Source organism: Astyanax mexicanus, chromosome 7, assembly GCF_023375975.1.
Source record: "Astyanax mexicanus isolate ESR-SI-001 chromosome 7, AstMex3_surface, whole genome shotgun sequence".
Classification (NCBI taxonomy): Eukaryota; Metazoa; Chordata; class Actinopteri; order Characiformes; family Acestrorhamphidae; genus Astyanax; species Astyanax mexicanus.
This window is the reverse complement of record NC_064414.1, coordinates 51974865-51997429: the sequence shown is the minus strand read 5'-3', so window position 1 is coordinate 51997429 and position 22565 is coordinate 51974865. Positions and strand designations below refer to the sequence as shown.

Genomic DNA, 22565 nt, shown 5'->3' with positions numbered 1-22565 from the left:
ACCTATCCCTCTTGGGTAATAACATATTGGGTTTTGTTAATTACCATTTATGTAAACAAAAAAAAAATCATTCACATCACGGCATCAAGGCTCACAGGTCTTCTTAACAAATATCTTCAACGGCACCCATCAAATGACTAATGTTAGATAGTAAACCCGTATATTTGTGAGAAAAGTAATCTAGCATCCATTGCAGCATCTTTATATTTAAGAGTGAAATATATTTATAAGCAACTCAATTGAACCCCCAATGCATCGCATTTATTATTTAGAGTAAGATCTAGAATCTAGATGATATGCTTATATATGAAAAGTATGTTTTTGTAGCAGCATCATTTTAAGTAATCTAGAACTCTTTGTGGCACCTTTACATTGAAGAGTGAAATATATTTGTGAATGATGTATTGTGTAGCCATTTGAACAGTCTTTCTTATCTTATTATAGTTATACTTATAATAGTCTAGTCTTCACAGCCACACATCTTTGTTACAACAAGAGTTCTTTAAAGTCAAAGTTAAAAAAGTTTGTTTTAGTGTACAGTTAGGAATTAATATAAATGTTTTATAAGTTATTATGTTTTCTGTAGTTTCTAAGTTACTCCCTACTTTGGTTCTTCTAGTCTATTATATTTTGGAACGAGACGTTTGAGTCTCTGGAGACCATTCTTGAACTAGAGTGTGGGTTCTGGCTACTCTGAAATAGTCCTTAAGTAGGGCAGTGGAGTATTTTGACTTTCCAGCTTGGGCAAAATCCCCACATAAACAAATAGTGAGGAGTGGGTTTCCTATATGTACCGTGGCCATAAGATCACACTGACTGAACACTCTCTCAGAGTAAGATGATCTTAACCCTGCAATGTTTCTTTAGGGGAAAACTGGGGTTTAGAGCAGTGGAATACAAGCCACTTCATTCCCATAGCAGACTGGACACTGTTTGTACACTACGATCAAAAAACTAATTTACAGTAAAAATGACGTATAACTTTAGCTTTAAATGAGTCAGTAAATGGGTAAACCGTTGAGGTCATTAAAACTAGAGTTGCGGCACCAGAGCAAACCCATGTTATGGTGCTATAAACCACAGTTGTGAATCTAAAGAGGTACAAGAAGAAGCTTAAGAGGTGCGTAGAAAATGAACCGTAATTTTCCGTTGTTAGATAACGAATCCACGAATAAACCCGTGTTATTTGTCCCAATTACATAATGCATGATTTACCGGGCAGTAACCAGCCTGAGCAGTCTTGGCTGTCTTTTCTGTGCAATTGTGTTAAACTCCATGCTAAAGCTCTCTCGCACTTACTGAGTCGTGATAGATTTTAAAGCATGTGGACCAAATAAGATCTCTTTCCTGGTATTACAGACATCTGTAAGCGATTAGTTCATAAGTCCCTCCTCCACTTTTGGACTTTTTTTTTCTTCTTCTTCAGTCTGCAGAGGAGTTTAGCAGACACGCTGACGTCACATCAGACGGCAGGGGGGCATCCTGCGCATAAATTGAACGTCATCTTACTGAAAGCATACACCATAAAAAAACAATCTACTGTAGTATTCAGGGGGCCTCTATCACTTGAGTCGTGCCGTAGAAAAATAAAAAATATATATACACACAGTTTTTAAAAAAGTAAACCCGCCACAAATTGACATTTGAAAGATGCCAAATGAGAGCTATGTGGGTTACAAATAAAAAAAAATCGATTTTTGCAACAAATATGAACATTTAACATGTTTAATAACATTTAGCTTCTTTAAACATGTAAATATTTTGTTCGCCAATATGTCGCAAACCGGATCTTCAACACTTTGTCGCATCTTTATTTGTTGAAGAGTTTCAGTAATTATGCATAGACATTCTGCAATGTTGCTCTGTCCTGAAAATGTTATCATGACAATCTTATAAACTCATTAATACGTCCTTCACGAGGTGAACTGAAGCATAGGTTCTCATATATGTATATATAGTTTGGTGAAGAGGGAATGGATCAGGAACGCCACATGCCAGCGCATCATGAATAAAAGTTACCAGCTAGTACCTAATCTAGATAATCAGGGCTTATTCAGGTACATAAGGTATCATAATGCTGTTGCAACTTGAGAAATGTATATAGTAATCAAACATTTCCTCTACTAGAGCACAACACGTCACCACAACACACTATTTTCCGATACCGATTGTTTTTTATCTGTTTTCTCTACATACTACATTGTTTATTATTATTATTATTATTATTATTATTATTATTATTATTATTATTATTATTATTATTATTATTATTATTATTTTATCTTTGCTTATACTTTAACTTTTAGGGTTACAGTTGCTTTTAAATGCAGAATTCTTAAATTCTTAAACTTTTTCCGAAGTTTAAATATAAAATAATGGTCATATATATTTAATGAGTAAAATTCAGTTAATGACAGCCTTAATAATAATAATAATAAGAAGAAGAAGAAGAAGAAGAAGAAGAAGAAGAAGAAGAAGAAGAAGAAGAAGAATGTTTTTCATGTAGCATGCATAGTTTCATTTGAGTGCCTTAACTATTAATATTATTGTTATTATATTTGATGTTTTTAGTATTGTTTTTTGCATTAACGGTGTGGCGCATGATGCCATGTAAGGTGAATATTAATGTTAAAACGAATATCTTTTCCTGACATTGAAATAAATGAAAAACAAGCGCACGTCATTACAAGTGCGGATATCAGTCATTCAGTTAATATCTGAAACTGTGTCCTGCAAGACATCAGCCAGCACTACGTGGTCATTGCCTTTCACATACACATACACAAAATGAATGAATATATATAACATTATAGTTTTGTATAGTAAAATATAAAATACATTTTGCAAACCCAACACAAGAAAATGTTTAAGTGATAATATTTAGCATTTAAAACAAATCTTCACATTTTTAATTATTTATAAACATAAAAGCCTGCTGCTGCTTTGGTGTTTTAATATGTTAAAAAATCGTTGTTGCCCTCTTTATTATTAGTTGGTCATTAATAATGTGTTTATTGTTCCTAATATTATTAGAACGGTTTATGATTCATTATGATTAATATCCTTGCTATTATTTTATTTTATAACAAATAATAAAATAATAATGCAAATAATAAGAAAAAGATTGCTGATACTGTTGTATTAATAATTTAACTCCTGCTGTCGCTGGCACTGCATTATATATTATATAATGCGCATTATTGTGTGTGTGACAAGTCCAATGTCTTACCTGACTGCTTTATAATCTACCATATTTTTATCAGTTTATTGCCATATTCTACTTTTTTCCCCGATTTACTCGAACTGAGAGATTCAATCTTTAACTCCATACCATATAAAATGTATAAGCTGGGTAGCTAGTAATAAAAGATATGTGTTTTATTTGTTAAAAATGTCATACAGATTTCGGTACATATTTTAGCACGCCTACATAATGCGAGATGGGTGTTACTCTGTTACCGAGTAACAGTTCTTTCTAACTGCTGTCTTCGTTGTTTGTTGTAATAAATCATTTTCCTCTGTAATCGAGGATCTGAGCCCATGTTACCGCAGCCATGGTCCATCAGAGATATCTGCCCGCACTAAATACATCAAATTCATACATTTTTAATACACTGCAGCAGAACGGTAGGCGTCATTGCCTTTATGACACACAGTGGAAACACAACAGTGCAAATAGCATAATACTGCACAGATATTATATTTAGTTAAATGTAGAAGTGTTTGTTGTATTAGTTCTGACAATTTATATCACCTGTAGGCTACATTTAGCCAACTATTTAACTACATAGATATCACTTTTTATGTTTGAAAAAGGTTTAAATTTGGCCTTATTTCATACATTTTCGTTTACTTTCCGATAAAGCTTGTTTTCATTACTTTTTAAGCTGTTTAGTTTAAATATAGCTTCTGTAGTGAATAGAAATCAGGTATACTAATAATAGGTATACTAATACCAATAAAGTAACATTTATAGTGTTTTGCATTTAAAATAGCAACTTCAGAATTTATGGTACTATAGGAAAAATAGCGTCTCTATTATTCTCACTCTAGGTCTGATTGCTGCACTATGGAACTTTGATGGAACTACAAAAGAGAGTATAGCCAAAGTCACATTTGTGTAAAACCCTTTAACAATACTTTAAACCTATTTTCACATGCTTCTTTCAAGCTCAGTTGTCACCTATACAAATTTGTTTTGCGTACAAGAAGACCTAGAATTTCTAAAGTCATTTGTGTTTTCCATTATCAATCTTACTGTGTATTATACAATCTTAACTTATATTTATTGTATTAGGAATTTCATTTGAAATTTTATTATATTGACCTAAAGCAGTGATTTGCGCTTTCTTGAAATTCTGCCTCTACTTCTGCTGGCATAATTGTCTGATGTGTTACTTTTAGCCTATTTGCATGTTACTAAGATATGCACTGTAGGAGCATGAAATGACAAGGTAGAACAACTGTGTAAAGCATGCCCTTAAGAGGGAGCTCAACCCGGATTTGCGGCTTCATTGTGCATTCAAGAGAATTACATTTTCTAGCTGTAGGGGGTGTCCAGGAGCAACACAAAATCATTTCCTATAATGCTGCTTTAAAGTTGGGAAGCTGTTCGGCATAACTGTTTCCCTTGTCCCTTTAAATTTGGAACTTTGCTCAGCTTAAATGGAGTTCTGTTAAATTTGGAAATCTTTTTCAACATACAATATATATATATGTATATATTTATATATACATTATATATATATATATATATATATATATATATATATATATATATATATATATATATATATATATATATATTGCTGCAATAAATAAAAACAGATACTGGCAAACTGATTAACCCTCCTATTATGTTCATGTGTCAGGAACAGCAATGGTGTTCCGGGTCCAGTTTGACAAGGTGCATGTTTAATTATCCACAAAATGTCTGAAACCAAAAAAATCCTAACAAGCAGTGTGAATGTTCCATTATTAACTTAAATGTAATTATTCTATCAATATTTAATAAAGTGGTGTTCCATACCTCTAACAAGTAATGGTTCTATTAGGATAGTTTACTCGTTTAAAAATAAATACATGTTTAAACTTTTTTTGTGCTTCGCTACTTTATTACTTTTGAAATACCAACATATAAATTTTAGTTTAGTTTTTGCAGGGGGTGTTTGCAAATATGTTAGATGAATCATGTTCATATTATATGTTTCATACCGAAAAAAATACTGAAAATAATTTTTCCTACATCTTCAAACTTTTAAATGGGTCAGTTTGACCCGGAACATAACAGAAGGATTAAAGGGAGCTCTGTTAAATTTTACATTTTCTCAACTTAAATACAATGCAAATTGGAAAAAAACTAAATATTGTATCAATAACTCAATACAGATACTAGTAAACTGGTTAAGCACCATCAACCAAACGTTGGTTGATTTGAAACGTAATTTTAGTGAGGTCATAGTCAGAGAAGATATTTTTAGCCTGGCCACTTCCATTGCTGGCCTCAAGTGGCTTGCTATCTGTGTATTTTTGTCCTGTTGGTGCAAGACTGCTGATATTACTTCATCGCTTGTTCTGGACGTTTGGCCTTCAATATTACGCAAAAATGAGGCAACCCAACACACACCATCAACTGCACCGTTTTTTGTCCGCCGGAAGATCAGGCCTTGTGCCCCGTTGGTGCTGTCAGCAGTGACAGTTCCCAGATGGAGGCCGCTACTGTATGAGAGATTGGGTTTCTCACAGAAAAAAAAGAAAAGAGAAAACCTCCCTCTCTCAATCCAAACCGTCCTCCCGAAGCCTCTGCAGGCACTTGTGAGCCCTGACGCTGCGGAGAAGAGCCGCCACCACGGTCAGTATATATCCCTAATTATGCGGGAGGGCTGGGGGTCGGGGCTTGGTGGGCTCTGTAGTGGGTATTCTAAAATGTTTGATGATTCGTAGCTTACTTTAAAGCTGCTATTCTGGCGTTTTCTCTGGGAATTTCAGTAAAGAAAAAGATTCTTATCTGTGAAATAAGTGTTAATTAGCTCAGTAAAACACTATAGCATTAAATACTAACAGCATTTTTTTTTTACAAAAAGCAGAGCTTATACAGCCCTGTTTTCCTTAAAAAATCTCCTAATCTCTCCTCATCTGAGTTTAATAGAGTTATTTCTCATCATATTAATCAACACCTGGTTTGGTAAATTCGTAAATTTGGTAAATCAGGTGAGCTGCTGACGGAACTGAACATAATATACACATGCTGGCTGAGGAGCATCCAAGAGAAATCTGGAATCTCTTGACTTTGTTCTTCACCTTGGCTCACAGAATATAACATCATACTTAGTTAAAATGAGAATTCCTTGTTGCGTTTTACTGTGTGTATGTTTATTTGCATCTGTTCAAATCATATGTGGGGCTTTTTTCAGGTAGAAAAACACTCATATTGCTGAGATAAATGGATTAGTATAATTTTAGTGTAAATTTGGTACTGAAAAATTAGTCCCATGTTATAAAGTAATTAAAAGCTTAAGGATCCACAGTTTCATCCCACTTCAAAAAAGCGCACGTCTATAGAATAATACATTAAATCCTATTTATTTAGAAATAAGCAAAGTGTTGTTTTTGTTGGTGGTGGTGGCGGTGTTGTTATGCGAAAGTGGTTCCAGCAGGGGCAGCCTTAAAGGTATTAAATGGTTGTTGACTCGGACCTGTTTTTCTAGGAAAAGCGTGTGATTTGTTCTTTGCAGGTCAATCCACTAAAATCCACTTTTTTTCCAAACAAGGAAATAATAATAATAATAATAATAATAATAATAATAATAATAATATGCGGTAATGCAATATATTTAATAATACAGAAGGCGTGTAAGCCTAATATTAAATATTCAGTACAAAAAAAATACAGTATATGTAATTTTAAGCATGCACAACAACTTTGTGTAATAAAATAATCGGACAACAAGGTTTTTAGTAGCGTATGTTTTTTTTTTAAATAATATTTTAATGCGTGTATATATTTGTTTCCAAAATGTGTGCAGATATAGTGCCGCCATAAAGCGATACAAAACGATGTTAAGTCGTTATATGAAGTGTTTAGCTACATTTATACCAGCCTCTGAAACAGAGAAGCAGGTCAGACCCCCCAAGTAGAGCTCGGACCCCCAACACCCCATTCATTCCGGAGAGCAGGGGGCGACCTGCTCAGTTAAAAACCTTTAAACGAGAGCATAAATCCACACTACACACACACACACCAAAAAGAACACCTCTGCGGTGTGTGTCCACGCGTCCATATCCTTTACAAAAGGAAAACAAATCAATATCGCGACAAAGAAAAAATGTAATCTTTGTGAACACATAATGTAAAGATAATCAGATTATATTGGTGGAAAAAAATATGATAAATCAGTGCCTTTTTTTCGAACCACAATTATATAATAAGGTCAATCACAATCTGAATTTTAATCAATTCAGCCTTGGTTAACCGGTGTAGGCCTATGTTAAATGATAAAGCAGCTTATTGGGAATAAACGACGCAGTTTTAAAGCGACACTTGTTTGAAATTAGCGGTACTTTCACTATATTTATTACAAATAATATCATTCGTCTAAAAAAACAAGGAAAAAACAAAAAAATATATTTTGTGTTGAATTCTGTTTGATCATTTATCCCATTAACAGACTTCTGTAAAAAAAATATATGAGACATCAGTTATAACATGTATTTTATTTGATTTAAAAAGTACTGATGAGTCGCTCTTTCGTTTTAATCCTAAAACTAGTTGAGCAGACATAATTCTGGTTCTATAAAGATCTACGTTTGTGAACACGATGAGTGAGTATGACGAACATCAAATGTTTTTATAGAACAGTTAAACGTTCTTCACTCACACAGCTATAAAACAAGCATGGAACTTTATGAAAACAAAAGTAGTTCTTATTCTATGGCATTTCTCAAAGAATCATTATTTTTAAGCGCATGGAGTGGTATATAAAAGTGATTCTTTAACCAATTAAAACAATTTAAGCAAAAACTCCAATAACACAATCTTGAACATCTTAAGGCTGTGTGCTTGGGGAATTTTCCATTGGCCATATGCAAAAGAACCCCATCATACATGCAAATAATGAAACCTAGGTCGTATAATGCATATATTCTTTTTTATTGATACTGATATTAATACTGATATAGATAACATTGTGTTTGATGGACTCGTATCATTATGTCTCGGTTTATTATTTGATTTACAGCCGGTCATTCCTTAATTAATGTCATATATGCTCTTACTTTTTGTTTTTGTATTCATTAATTTATTCAGAGTTTAGAACTGCAATACGTTTCATTGTGTTCATTAAATATTCAAAACACAGGTACCACGTCATTAAACACATCAATCAACCTTTATTTTCACTCGGGAAAAATATTTAGGATGACCCTCACTTACAATGCTGCCGAGCCTTAACAGCATTAAAGGGACTGAAAACATTGAATAAGAAATTAGAAAGAATATGTAATAAAATAGAAAAAATAAATACTAATTTGAAATCAACATTTAATATAAATGAATAAAATATATATGTAAAATAGAAAATTCTAAAATACCATGAAAAAAACAAATTGACACATAAAAAGTAAAGAATTTATAAAATATAAAATATTGATAAAATGAATAATAATGAACTAAGAACATAAGAATCAAAATATAAAACATTATAATAAAACAATAAAAAGTAATACAAAATAAATAAAATAATTAAAAGTTAAAAATATTAAGAAAAATATAAACTAATTTAAAAATAATAAAAAGAAATAAAAATAAGAAATAAAAATAAAACTCATTTAAAACAGTCACATTAACCTTTGCTACCAACTGATCAATCACATTTTAGTCAAAATATTCCATCAGATTCAGCGCTGTTCTTCAGGTAAATTAGTTAAAAGAGTCTGTCTAAAGTTACACCGGAGTCCTGTAGCGATTCTGAATTAATTGTAGGATTCACATCGTGTTATCGTGTTAAATCATTTACTGTTTCAGGTAAAAATGTATGTATACGTTAAACATTTGAAAAAAAAAAACTATATGATGATGTATTAGATGTATTTATTTAGTGTATATTGATTTTTTCCATTACTGGCAGAATTTAATATTCCATTATATTTTAGCAGAACATAACTGTTTTACTTAAAAAGTGAATATTAATGTGCCTTTTTTACATTCTAAAGTAAGTATTCTGTAAAACAATACTCTATATATAATACTCTTATATAGTTTATAACATACAGTTTAGGCGCCTTGTTCAAATTACTTTTTGACAAATTATTTGTTGTGTGTAATTGAGTGTAATAACTTCACATTCTTTACAAAGACAAATGTCTGCCAGCGATAATGCATCATTTTTGTTTATTTATGAAACCCACTATCTTGCAAAAACCTACACGTAGCGTGTACAAAAGCAATGGCACATTAAATAAGTTATTGTTTTCAAAGTGTATATTGATGCTGTCACGCAAAAAAAAATAGTCTTAGTCGTTTTTCATGTTTTGACACATTTTGAACTTTGTTTAAGGATGTCATGATAAATTGACTAATAGAAATGCTCAAGAATTACTAAAAATATGATTTTTTCTTTTTATTACATTTCATAAAGCTTTAGGAATGTTTTTTTTTTTTCTTTTCCGGCAAAGCTACATTGAGACACGATGATTTTGCGTGACAGCGACTATACACTTCACATCAACGATTAAAGGAACATATGGCATTATAATTTATTATTGGATTTAATATTGAAATTATGCATAAAACGCATGATGTTACTTGTGCCAATCGCGTAGCTTTAAATGTACGTACAGTATTTAATGTTTTCCTTACAACAGAAATAGTTTCTTAAAAGCAAATTTAAAATTTAAGTTTGCTCCCTACGGAGGATTTTTTTTTTTCACCCGTTGTTCGAATGAGTTCTTTTAATTTTTTATATTTATTTTACCATTATGTCTAGAAACTCTAAATTGATTTGTCTGAACGCTATCAACCCAAATATCATTAGTTAAGCCTAAATTATCTTTACCTGGCCGCGCACACGCATAAAATACTGCCCAAATATTACACAGACGGGTTATTCTGGGATGCTGCTGTACCCTTCTAAGAGAGAGGAGACACCAGTCATAAGACACCTACATTATTGCCCAGAGGGTGGGGGTGGTTTTCTTATGTCCAGGCAGAGCACAGTCAGATGGCCAGTGGTCTGTTAGAGCTCCATGCCAAGTTCTTATTTTCAGTAAGATTATACTACTAAATAATAAAAAAAAAAAACATAAAAAGGGCTTACACTATGTTCTTTCTTTGGAGGCATAGAACAAGGTGATTCCACATCAAATAAAAAACATAAAGGGATTACCACATGCTAGAGAGCATCTACTGCAACTTTTGCAAACAATTATATGTAATAGTTCAGTAGAACATTGAGTAATGCAACAATAAATCATTTTTACATTGGAAGTCCACAAATTAGTGGAATTTTTTGTCCTTCTAGGACCCGCGATGGTAAAACAATGGTTTTGTTCTTCTGTCTCATCTGTCCTGCTCACGTTCTTGATAACTGGACTAAAATTAGACTATCACACCATGCTCATGGCTAGACGTCATGGTGTCTATTTGGAGTTGTAAAGCCATTCATAAAATATTTACACACAAGGAGATGAGAGATATTAACTCAAGCATTCCTGAATACGTCTACCCACAATTCTCATCCCTCTCTCTCTCTCTGAGCCTGTATTAAACATGTGGCCAGTTACTTTTCTCTCATGAAAACATCTGTTCTTGTGCACACACCACAGCCCTTGCATTTGTGGCAATGGCCGGCGAAAATAACCTCATATGGCATGCGGTATAATGCAAAACATCCAGTGCATGCTTGTCACAGATACAGTGAGGTATTGGAGAGAGCTGTCTAGTAAAAACACAGGATGTGGCCTTCATTGTAGAAGACCTATATTTTGGCTTTTGTGGAACAGTGGAAAGGCATTGTTACATTGTTCTGGCATTGTTTTCTGTGTTTTCTATGGGACAGAAAGAGGGCTATGTAATTTTAGACATCACTAATGAGAAGTATATAAAAAATTAAACATAAAAATATTTGTGTGGAGATTTTAAGGTTTTTAACTCACAACAATTCACACAGCAATCTTTAAATTCACACAGCTGTTTGTATCATATATTGAAGGTTAAAATAATTTAGGTTACAAAAATGGTTGTGCAGTAAAAAATGCAGATTTTTTTTTGCTTAATCAAATAAAAAACAAATCCTGGAGTAGCACAATAATGAGTACTGTATAGCAACACAGAATAAAGGTAACTTGCTCTTACAGCCTACAACATTTAAGAACCGGCAGAAACTCAATATATAAAATGCAAATGCACAATCAAAAGGATGTAGATTTAAGTAGAATGACTACACACTTAGGATAAGCATTTACATTTGGTGATGAGAGCCAATGAAAAGGAGTTTTTTTTTTTTTTTTTTTTACAAACCATCACTGATGAAAGAGTTGAATTGGTGCTTGAATAGTACTTTTTTAATAAAAGTTAAAAGTTTTCTTTGGCTCAACAGAAAAAAATTCAGGTTGAAGTTTTTTGAACTTGTTTGATTTAGTTGTAATGGTCGTTATGTTCGCTCACTTACTAAAACACAAAATGACTTTTTTCGTGAATTTTTAGGAGTGTGATACCATGGGCAGCTCAGGTTTGTCCACCGTTCGGGGGCCTCTCGGGCCTGGTTCCTAAGCCATCCATCACAAGCAGTAATGGAGAGTTTCTGGAGCAGTCTGCGGCTGACTGTGTTAAACCACAGCGATGACAGCTATCTGCTCTCCCTTGCTAGGCTACCATCACACACTCCTGCCCTCTCTCTTTTTTTTTTTCTTCTTTTCCCCATGAATTCCATAAAGAATTTCCCTACTTATGCATCCCGACCCCTCCCTGCCGTCAGCCATGTTGAATATGTTTCCAATCTGTGTGCCCTGTCATGGTCAGACCTCTGCCCTTCTTCCACAAGGGGAACCCACATCTTTCCAAATCAAACACATCGGATATTCAGCGACAGACATATGACTGCCCGGAATGATTAATGGCAGGTCCGCTTGGTTTATTTAAGGCGGCTTAATCAATACACCATCACGCTGATTAATTTTGAATAAGGAGAGTATTGTGTTTTAAGAGAGGATGTATTACCCTGGCACTCAAAAATCAAACATCGGCTCAATGGATCGGCTCATTCCTACCAAAGCAGGGAATTCTCCAAATCCAAATTCCTAGCAGAGCCAATCTTGGGCCACATCTTTTCAGAGTTTTTTCAGCAGGACAGCTGCGGTGCAGTCGAACACACACACGTTCGTATTCTTTTCCACCAGGGCGAGATGTTTGTGTTGGGAGTTTCAATTTTCATCTTCAACCAACAGGGTTAGCCAATAAAACGCTGCCATGGATCGCACACAGCCCTCAGAGTGTTGGAGTTTACTGTAGGGCTTCAGGTGTTATCCCATTTCAGACCCTGTTTCAGCCCTGTCGGACCGAGGGCTTAAAGCCGTGTTACGTGATCTGATGGAGTGCGGCAAAAGCTCCCCTCCAAAAAAACCCACCTAGATAATCCTGAAGTTGAATACTGAAACTCAATCAGCTTCTTCAGTTTAAAAAAATAGACACAGTTTTACTGTATATAGTTTCTGTCTGTATTTACTGTGTTGTCTATTAGATACATACATGCTGGAACAAAGGATTCTAAATTCTTTGAAAACTGTAATAGTAGAATGACCCTTTTTGCACTATAAGGTTGTGGAGTTTTAGACATCAATAATGAGAAGCAAATAAAACAAATAAAATAAACAAATATGTGTTAACTCAACGTAACACAGTCATGTCCTCATTTTGATTTGACTTAGTTAAATTGTAAAAACATGAACTGAAACAATCTTTAAATTCACTCAACTAGCTATTTCATGTATTACAGGTATAAATATTTTGGCTTTGACAATTTATACAAAATTGGTTTTACAGTCAAATTTCCAGATTCATTTCTTTGTTAAAAAAAACAGTTTAAACTATATTTTTCTTTTTTTTTTCAATCTGTCAAAACTGACAGCACAAGTGTGAACACTGTAGCAACTGTAGCACTGTAACTTGCTCTTACAGCCTACAACATTGAGGCCTGACAGAAACTCATTATATAAAAAGCAAATGCACACTTGAGAGTATATATATTTACTGTGTTGTCTACCATACTCTACTGGTAAAAATGGTTATATATAGTGCCAATAAGATTCTTTGAAACTTGTAATAGGAGTAGAAACCTTTGGAGATTCATATGGAGCACTTTTTAATGGTAATGAACAGTCATTCAAATGTTATTAGGATTCTTTTGTGATTGCAGATCTATTAAAACACATGTTTTGCTGTTTTCACATTATTTTCCACCTAAAAAGTTTCTTTTTACACTGAATTTTGTCAAAATTACTTGGAATTAAATATTTTTTTAAATCTTTCCATCAAAAAAAAATATATATATTTCCCTGCAAAGTTGTCTTTTTTAGATTTCAGAGGAAAGAGTTTTGTGTGATATTACTTATATTTATTGAAATGGCAAAAGTGATTGGATAGCCTTATTTAAATTGATCATAACCTGTATATGTTGTGAGGTGCTATTTCATGAGTTAGGATAGAAATTTAATTTCTGAAGTTGTTTGGATATTTAACGTTCCTTCTTCCACAGTGTCAAGTGTGCACGGAATATACATCACAGAAGGAATTACCGCCCACAGTGGACAGCGCAGTGGGAGATAATGATCATGACCAGCAGCATCTGGCTCAAACTGTCAATGCAAAAAGAAAAGCATCTCAGTGGTGCAGGTCAGTGCAGTGCTCTAAAGATTGCATAGTATATAGAATTATGAAGAATGACTTTTTGAAGGAGTAGCAACTGATGGACTATAATAGACTATAGATCCAGTCCTGTGATACTGTCCTGTAGTGATGATGCTCTCAAGATGTTCAGTATGTGTCACTTACAGATTTAATAAGTTAAAGTGAAGGACAGACGGATTTTTTATACAGAATTTAAAGGTTAATGTGAATGCTAATGTTATTTGGGCAAAAACCTGAAATTATTGGAGTTGTTATTATTAAGACGTAAAAAGCAAATATCTGTTTTTTTTTTAAATAAAATAAACCCAAATCTAATGTTTTATTGTACCTCTCTCTCTCCCTCTCTGACTCCTTTCCTTCTCTTTTAGCTTTTATTGCCCAATCTCTAACAACAACTATTCCAATTTAGTCCTGTTTTTAACCCATAAGAGTCCAAACCAATATCTGAATACTGATGCCCAATTTAAAATTGAATCGAATAAATTCAGTGAGCAGCTTGTTCATGTTTTTTCTTATTATTGTGGGCACATGACTTAATATTTTATGGTTAAATCCTGATGTTAGACAAATGCCACAATAAAAAAAAAACATTAATTAATTGAATGTAACAGTTTTAATGGTTAAAATGGTTGGAAAAGGTATGTAAAACCAAAAGGTGTATACTTTTAAAATGAGCTAGTTTTTAGTTTATCTCTAGAACTAACCCAGTACTGTAATACTGTTCTGCAGTGATGATGCTCTCAAGATGTTCAGTATGTGTCATTTACAGATTGCATGAGTTGAAGTAAAGGACAGACAGAGTACTGTAAGGAATTGTTTTAAAGCTTTTAAAGGTTCATGTGAATGCTAATGTAAGTTGGGGTTTAATTAATAACAGAGCAAGTTATTATTAAATAAGTAAAAAAAAAGCAAATATAATCTAATAGAATAAACCCAAACCTAATGTTTTATTCTCTCTCTCTCTCTCTCTCTCTCTCTCTCCTTTTTTCTCTCTGTTAGCTTGTATTGCCCGTGTCTAACAACTACTTTTCCTATTTAGTTTTTACCCCATGAAAGCCCAAACAAAAAAAAGATTAAAAATGAATGAAATGAATGAAAATAGAATAAACTCAAATATAATGTTTTATTGTACTTTTTTACTGTAGTGGGCACATGAATTCATATTTTAAGGTGAAAAATCTGATGCCAAAATAACACTGTAATAACTTGTATTTTAGCTTCTTGTTCTAGAAATCATAACTCAGATCCAGTTGTATGAAACATAAACCATAATTCAAGTTAATTTAACAGTTTAAATTGTTAAAATGGTTGGAAGAGACAAGTAAAAGCAAAAAGTACACTTTTAAAATGAGCTAGTTTCTAGTTTATCTCTAGAATTCACCCAGTATTTAGATACTGTCCTGTAGTGATGATGCTCTCAAATGTTCAATATGTCACTTACAGACTTAATAAGTTAAAGTGAAGGACAGACTGAGTGCTGCAACCTGAAATTAATGGGGTTATTGTTAAAAAAAGTAAAAAAGCTAATATTTATTTTTCTAATAGAATAAACCCAAATATAATGTTTTATTGTACCTCTCTCTCTCTTTCCCTTTCAGTTTTCAGGCACTTGCTGATTTAAGGAGTGGGTGTCAGGTTGATTTCATGTTTATTGGCAACACGAAAGGGTCCGGGGGTCTGCCGGTGTTAGGGCCTCTCACGGGTGGCCTGGCTGCAGGCGGCTGGTGAGCTCCACCACACCCCGCTGCTTTCATTGCTTTTCATTGCTTTCAGTGCTTTCTCTTGATCATGTTGGAGAGAAAAGGCCGCACCTTGATTAGATGTTGGTGAGGGTCGCCGACGCTGTGGGGTTGGATCCCTGTTCCAGTATCAGCACCACACTGGACCATGCGGACGGTGCAGCTTTATCAGTGTTTAACTAACAGGGACGGTTTTAGAGAACTGTTATTGTAGATTATTCACTGTTGAGGTTCAGTCAGGACAAGCACAGCTTAAGGGATTCAGTGGCACCAAAACAATTGCAGCAAATGGCCAGAGAGTGGACATAACAACAGGAGGCTGGAAATTATTACAGAGCCTAAATAGATCACCAAATTTCCAGATGTTATATCATAATCAGGAGTGCATCAGTTTGGAAGGAACAAAACAAACGTAAGCTGCATCACTGTTTCCATTGTTCATCCTAAAAGCTGAAGCTTTAAGTGGAAGCTTGTGGTTTTCCATGCGGGGAAGAGTTCAGCAGAGATAACTACTGACACTAAAAATACTATTAAGTAAGTCTAATTTTGCTTATCTATTGTTTTAAACTAAAAATAATGTTTTTTCTAAGAATTAACCAATTAACATTCCCTTATTATGTTATATTGCATTATTGTCTGTGACCTTGTTTTGTGTCTATTCTATTCTTATATACAGCTCTAGAAAAAAAAGACACCACCTAAAAATAATGAGTTTCTTTAATTTTACCAAATTGAAAACCTCTGGAATATAATCAAGAGGAAGATGGATGATCACAAACCATCAAACCACCGAACTGAACTGCTTGAATTTCTGCACCAGGAGTAAAGCAGCATAAAGTTATCCAAAAGCAGTGTGTAAGACTGGTGGAGGAGAACATGAGGCCAAGATGCATGAAAAAACTGTGATTAAAACCAGGGTTATTCCACCAAATATTGATTTCTAAACTCTTAAAACTTTATGAATATGAACTTGTTTTCTTTGCATTATTTGAGGTCTGAAAGCTCTGCAACTTTTTTGTTATTTCTCATTTTCTGGACATAAATGCTCTAAATGAGAATATTTTTATTTGGAATTTGGGAGAAATGTTGTCTGTAGTTTTTTAGAATAAAACAACAATGTTCATTTAACTCAAACATAAACCTATAAATAGCAAAATCAGAGAAACTGATTCAGAAACTGAAGTGGTCTCAATTGTTTTCTAAAGCTGTATCTATAATTTTATCATCTGTATGCCTTGTCCAATAAAAAAAAACATGTATCTCCAAAAAAACAACTTCACAGGAGAGAGAAATAAAACCTTCTTAACGTAAAATGGAAAAAGAGTTTATTTCAGGTAATTTTGAAGCATTTCTATTGGTCACTACATCAGGAAATTCTGACATATTATAAGTTAAAATCTGTGGGTTCAAATTCTGTGCTACATTTACAGTTCAATCGACAAAAATGGAGATACTTGTTTTTAATTGAACACCGACGATATTGATCATAAAACTACTTGACTTGACTAACAGTAATTGTTAATATACGTATATCACATTATACACTAAGGTGCATGTTTATATATTGGTGTATATAGTGTAAAACATGTATTTACCTATTTACTTGAGTGGTTTGTTGGTTCTTAAAGATACAATACTGTAAAACATTGTTTAAAATGTTTAAGACACCTTGTATGTTATTTTTTGCAGATTTATTTTGTAATTGACAGAATTACTAAAGAATAACATGCTTTTTACTTTTTTCCAATTAATCTAAACCATAACCGATCTTCTAATCAATTATTTTTCAATTATGAAAAAAACATTAGTTGCAGTTATTAGTAATTTTACTGCATTTTTATCTACACAAATAGATGTTTAATAAAAGTAAATGTCAGATATACAGTGATGTGGACTAGTTTTATGATCTTAACCTTTGCATTATTATCAATAATTTATTGGCAGAAACAGAATCTGGGTACCACTTTAAAATAAGACCACATTTATAAAGTGTTTATAAATAGTTTACAATTAGTTTATTAATGGTTACTAATTAGGTTCTAAATGCCTTAAAAATCATTAATAATCAGTTATAACACATACGTAGAAAGGGCAACAATGACCTGTTGTTTGCCAAATAGTGAACCCACAGCCATCTATATTTTTGCCCTTTCTATGTATGTGTTATAACTGATTATTAATGATTTATAAGGCATTTACAACCTAGTTATTAACCATTAATAAACTAATTGTAACCCATTTTTAACCCATTTTTAACCCTTTATAACGGTAGTCTTATTTTAAAGTGGTACCAAAAACTGCATTATAACGGATGCTGGTAGACATAAATACAGTATAAATTAACTACACATTCTCATTCTGAAGGAATTAGTTGATTTCTTGTGAGCTTGTCTGGTTCCATCACCTGATGTACTATTATTATTACGCTCTAATTTACCAAACCAGATGCTGATATGATATGATGATAACTATAAATAATACTAAGACTCCATTAGGAGAGATTTAAAGAATATATTTCAGTGTTAATAAACAATAAAACATTTTATTTATTATAAATTAGTAGTTCATACAGTTTTATAGGTTTTCTAATGTTTACAGGGGTCTAATCTTTTTGGAGAGAACTGTTTTCTGTTTTCCACAGTGTTTGTGCAGATACACAAATATGCACTTTTTCATCACTAACACACAAACACACACTTCTGAACACAAACACACACTTCTACACACACACAGCCCATATCCCACAGCAGAAGATAAGCAGTGTTTTAAGATTCCAGGCCGGTGACAATTTATCAGCTCTCAGTGGTTTAGTGGAAGAGGCCTGTAGCCCCTCACTATCTCTCCCTCTTCCTCTATATCTCTCTCTATCAATACAAACTATGGGCTTTAGAATGTAAAATAAATATTACTATGTAAAATCACTCATTTGTCTCCATATTAATCAATAAACATGTCTCATAATGTTTTGTGTGTGTGTTATTTTATATTTATAGATAAGGTCCAATGTTTGGGCACTTTTGGAGCAATTATTCTTTATTATTTATGAATATTTTCCACAGTCGAGACATCAAAATTATGTAATACCACAAACACGAGATTTTTTCACAATTTAATATTTTGTCTATCTGAAAGAAAAGGTTATCCAAAATACTATACAGATATTTTATTTATATAATATTTAATTCAGCATTTATCAAACCATACAAAATCATATATATATATATATATATATATATATATATATATATATATATATATATATATATATATATATATAATTTGTTCATTCATTCTAATATATATATATATATATATATATATATATATATATATATATATATATATATATATATATGAATTCGCTTTAATATGTTGTGTCACAGTCATAATAAATATAATCATATTGTCCAACTGTATAATGCACAAACCAAAAAAAAGATTGTTCAACCAAATAAAATAAGCCCACAGCTAGCTTTAGCCAGGATGCAGAGTTACACAATCTCAACTTTGTTATTTCAAACATTTAGGAATGTTTTTCCAACAGGATTAAAGAAGATACACATTTGCTAATACCTGGACTGCTGGACATTATTTCAGAAATAACATTTAGAAGTTTTGTTTTGGAAAGTAACTCATTGCTAGGCATCTACTGAATTACTCATCAAAATCATATTTTGTTATGTTGTTTGTTATGTTGTAATGATAATAAGTGATATAATGCAGATTATATGTCAGTGTATTTGGGCAAGAATGAAAAACAATATAATGAAATTATCTATTTAAAATGACTTATCACCAGTCTGAATTCATAAGGCATTCATTTTATCAGAACTATATATTTTTTTAGTTTTATAGCTTAGTTTTAGCTTTTGTATCATTTTAAACATATATAACTACAATGAATGTCATTGGTTTTTATTTAGATTTTTTTTAACAAAGTTTATTTTTTCATTTTTTTCATATCTATTATAAATGCATTACATTCATACTTACATATTTAACACTTGCTACAGATAAATAAATATGTTTATTTATTTTTTCAAAACATTTAGTTCCGATTCATTTGATTTAGTATGGTTTAATAAATGCTGAATTAAATATGATATAAATAAAATATCTGTATAGTATTTTTCATAACATTTTCTTTAGATATATTACAATATTAAATTGTAAAAAAATATTGTGCATATCATAAAAAAAGTTAAAAAAGCCAATTTCCCTCCCCTATTACACAATCTCGTGTTTGTGGCATTACATTATTTTATGCACATATTTATTTATATTATAATAAATATTATTGACACAGCATTGGTTTTAATTTACATGAAAAAAGTGGATAAAAAGTGATGAACTTTGGGTATTTGTTTTATTAGAACTTTGTTATTTGTGCTCTACAGCTTTCTCTCTATGTTTTTTAGCTCTGTTCTTTATTCTAAACATCTAGCATTTTGTTTTGTAGGTACACAGCATTTGTATATATATATATATATATATATATATATATATATATATATATATATATATATTTTTTTTTTTTTTTTTTTTTTTTTTTTTCAGACAAATGAGAACAGAGAGAACAAGTTAAATTGAGAGAAATGGGCTGAATTGTGTTCCTGGAAGCTCGTGGTTAAGCCCATATGCTTAAAAAATAATGTTAAATGTTTATCTACCCGCTTTTGTATAATTGTTGAATGGTTTGACCCTCCTGTTATGTTAAGGGTCAAATTGACCCGTTTTAAAGATGAAGATCTAGGAAAAATAGTTAAAAGTATTTATTCAGTATGAAACTTATTTTGCTTGCATTAATTAGTGTAATCAACGTACAGTATGAAAATGGTTCATCTCACATATTCGTATCCACCCCCTGCAAAAACTAAAACTAAAACAAAATTACAATATTATGTTTCAATGTTATGTAAAACTAGTGTTTTATATGTTGGTCTTTCAAAATAATAAATTAATAAAACATAAAAAAATATATATGTTTTTTACAAAAACGAGTAAATTGTCCTAACTGAATACCACTGCACTAAATATGAAGAAAAATGGAGTTAATAATGAAAAATTCACACTGCTTATTAGGATTTTTTTGGGATAATTGACACGGGAACACCATTGCTGTTCCTGACAAACATAACAAGAGGGTTTACATATTTTATTTGATTTTATTTTATAATTATTCTATACACACCTATAAAGAATGACATTAAGGTCATGTCAAAAACTAATCACTAAAAACACTTTTAAATTGGCCATGCACACAACACAAGTTTGCATTGATGCCCCAATATTGTGCAGAACCAAAGCAATGAACGCAGTTGGCTTCAGAGAGTCTCCTAAAAGATATACTTTATAAAAAGAACTCAGAGACAGTTTTCCGGGTATTTTATGAGATTACATCATTATAAGAGGTCTTCTCTGAGCCAGTGTGGTTCAGCAGTAGCTTAAAGAGGGTCCTGCTGTACTTTTAAATGGGATTTGTGCTTTTATTACATTGATTCCAGCGTGCTGATGAAAGAAATAAGTTACTCTTGTGAAATCTGCAGTTTTCCTTCTGCCCAGACTGTGACTGCGTTTGATTAGGGATGCTGAGCTTCACCATAAATCCAGTGTTGAGAATAAAAACAGCTACAAGACTTGGCAAATTACAATGACTTCTTGTTTGTGTACGATGCATTTACTTTTTCTGAATCAACTGATAATAAAATAAAGCTTCAATGACAAACTTAAATTAAAATTCACTAAATGTTCACAATAATTTTATATAAGTTTTCTAAAAGCCAAAAGGATTTAGCTAGGGAGGAACATTTGTGAAACTTTAGACCCCTCTAACAATACGCCAATTTATGCAGGCCTTTATGATTAATTGCTGAGTTAAATGTGTAATTGCACATTACAGGACATTGTATGTTATTTATCCGAAACATAGGTAATAACCTAATTCTTGATACTAGATTTTTGCTGTTGTTTAAAGTTCTGTATTACATCAAAAATCCATAAAAACACCACCAAGTGGAGTTAACCTCATAAATTATTGGGTTTCAGTGGCACCTGTCCAGGGTTGTGTGTTCATTATTTATAAAGAAAGAATAAATTAATAAATAATGATTAAAGAATTTGTAATACTAGGAATAATACCCTTAAGAAAATACCATTACCGCATCAGGCCTTGTCTAAACCCGTGCGGTTCAACAGTAAAGCTTTAATCTTTTCTAAATTAGCGTTGACTGGTGCACTACCTTTAAAATATGTTGCCAAAGGAAAAAGTTCAGAGTAAATATTAATAAATAAATAAAAACGTTATAGGAACGATCAGAAAACTTTATTGAACATCTAAGAACCAAAAGTTGAAACGTTGGCACCTGCACATAGATTTACAATATTTTAAAATATAAAGGATATTATATAATAGGAAAATAACATTATATTATCATTACCCTGCTCTACTTCTAAATTGGATTTCTTCTTTTAATACATCGATTCCATCATTTGCACTGATGAAAGAAAGTAATTCTTGAGAAATCTTCATGTTTCCCTTCGGCTGAATCTGTAACTGGGTTTAATCAGGGATGCTGAGGTTCACCATAAATCCAGTGTTGAGAATGAGAACAGCTACAGCACTTAGCAAATCCCAGTCGAGTCGTGGTTGGGTTCGATATAGGAACGCGTCGTGCTTTAGTCTGTCTCATCTTTACAGCTCTGAGAGTAATTACTGTAAGAGTCAAAACCCTGCTGAAATAAAACTGCACGGAACTGCTCAGTGTGGTTAAGCTGGTTAGAATATGTTTTTCTTTGAGTTTGTTGGTTTAACTGATCCCAAGAATGACCAGACTTAACAATGTTCATCAATGCTATGCTATGGTGTTTCTAAGCAGTTGCTAGGTGGTTGCTAAGGTGTTGCTATGGTGTCTGCGGTTGGTTGCTAT

General features: G+C 32.3%; 1 long non-coding RNA gene across 1 annotated transcript; it reads left to right on the top strand.

The window, feature by feature from the left end:
- Nucleotides 1-5536: 5536 nt before the first annotated feature.
- Nucleotides 5537-16881, top strand: LOC111195947 (uncharacterized). Its single transcript, XR_002651881.2, has 3 exons — nt 5537-5851; nt 13749-13885; nt 15499-16881. It is a non-coding gene; the product is annotated as an uncharacterized LOC111195947 (long non-coding RNA).
- The last annotated feature ends 5684 nt before the right edge of the window (nt 16882-22565 follow it).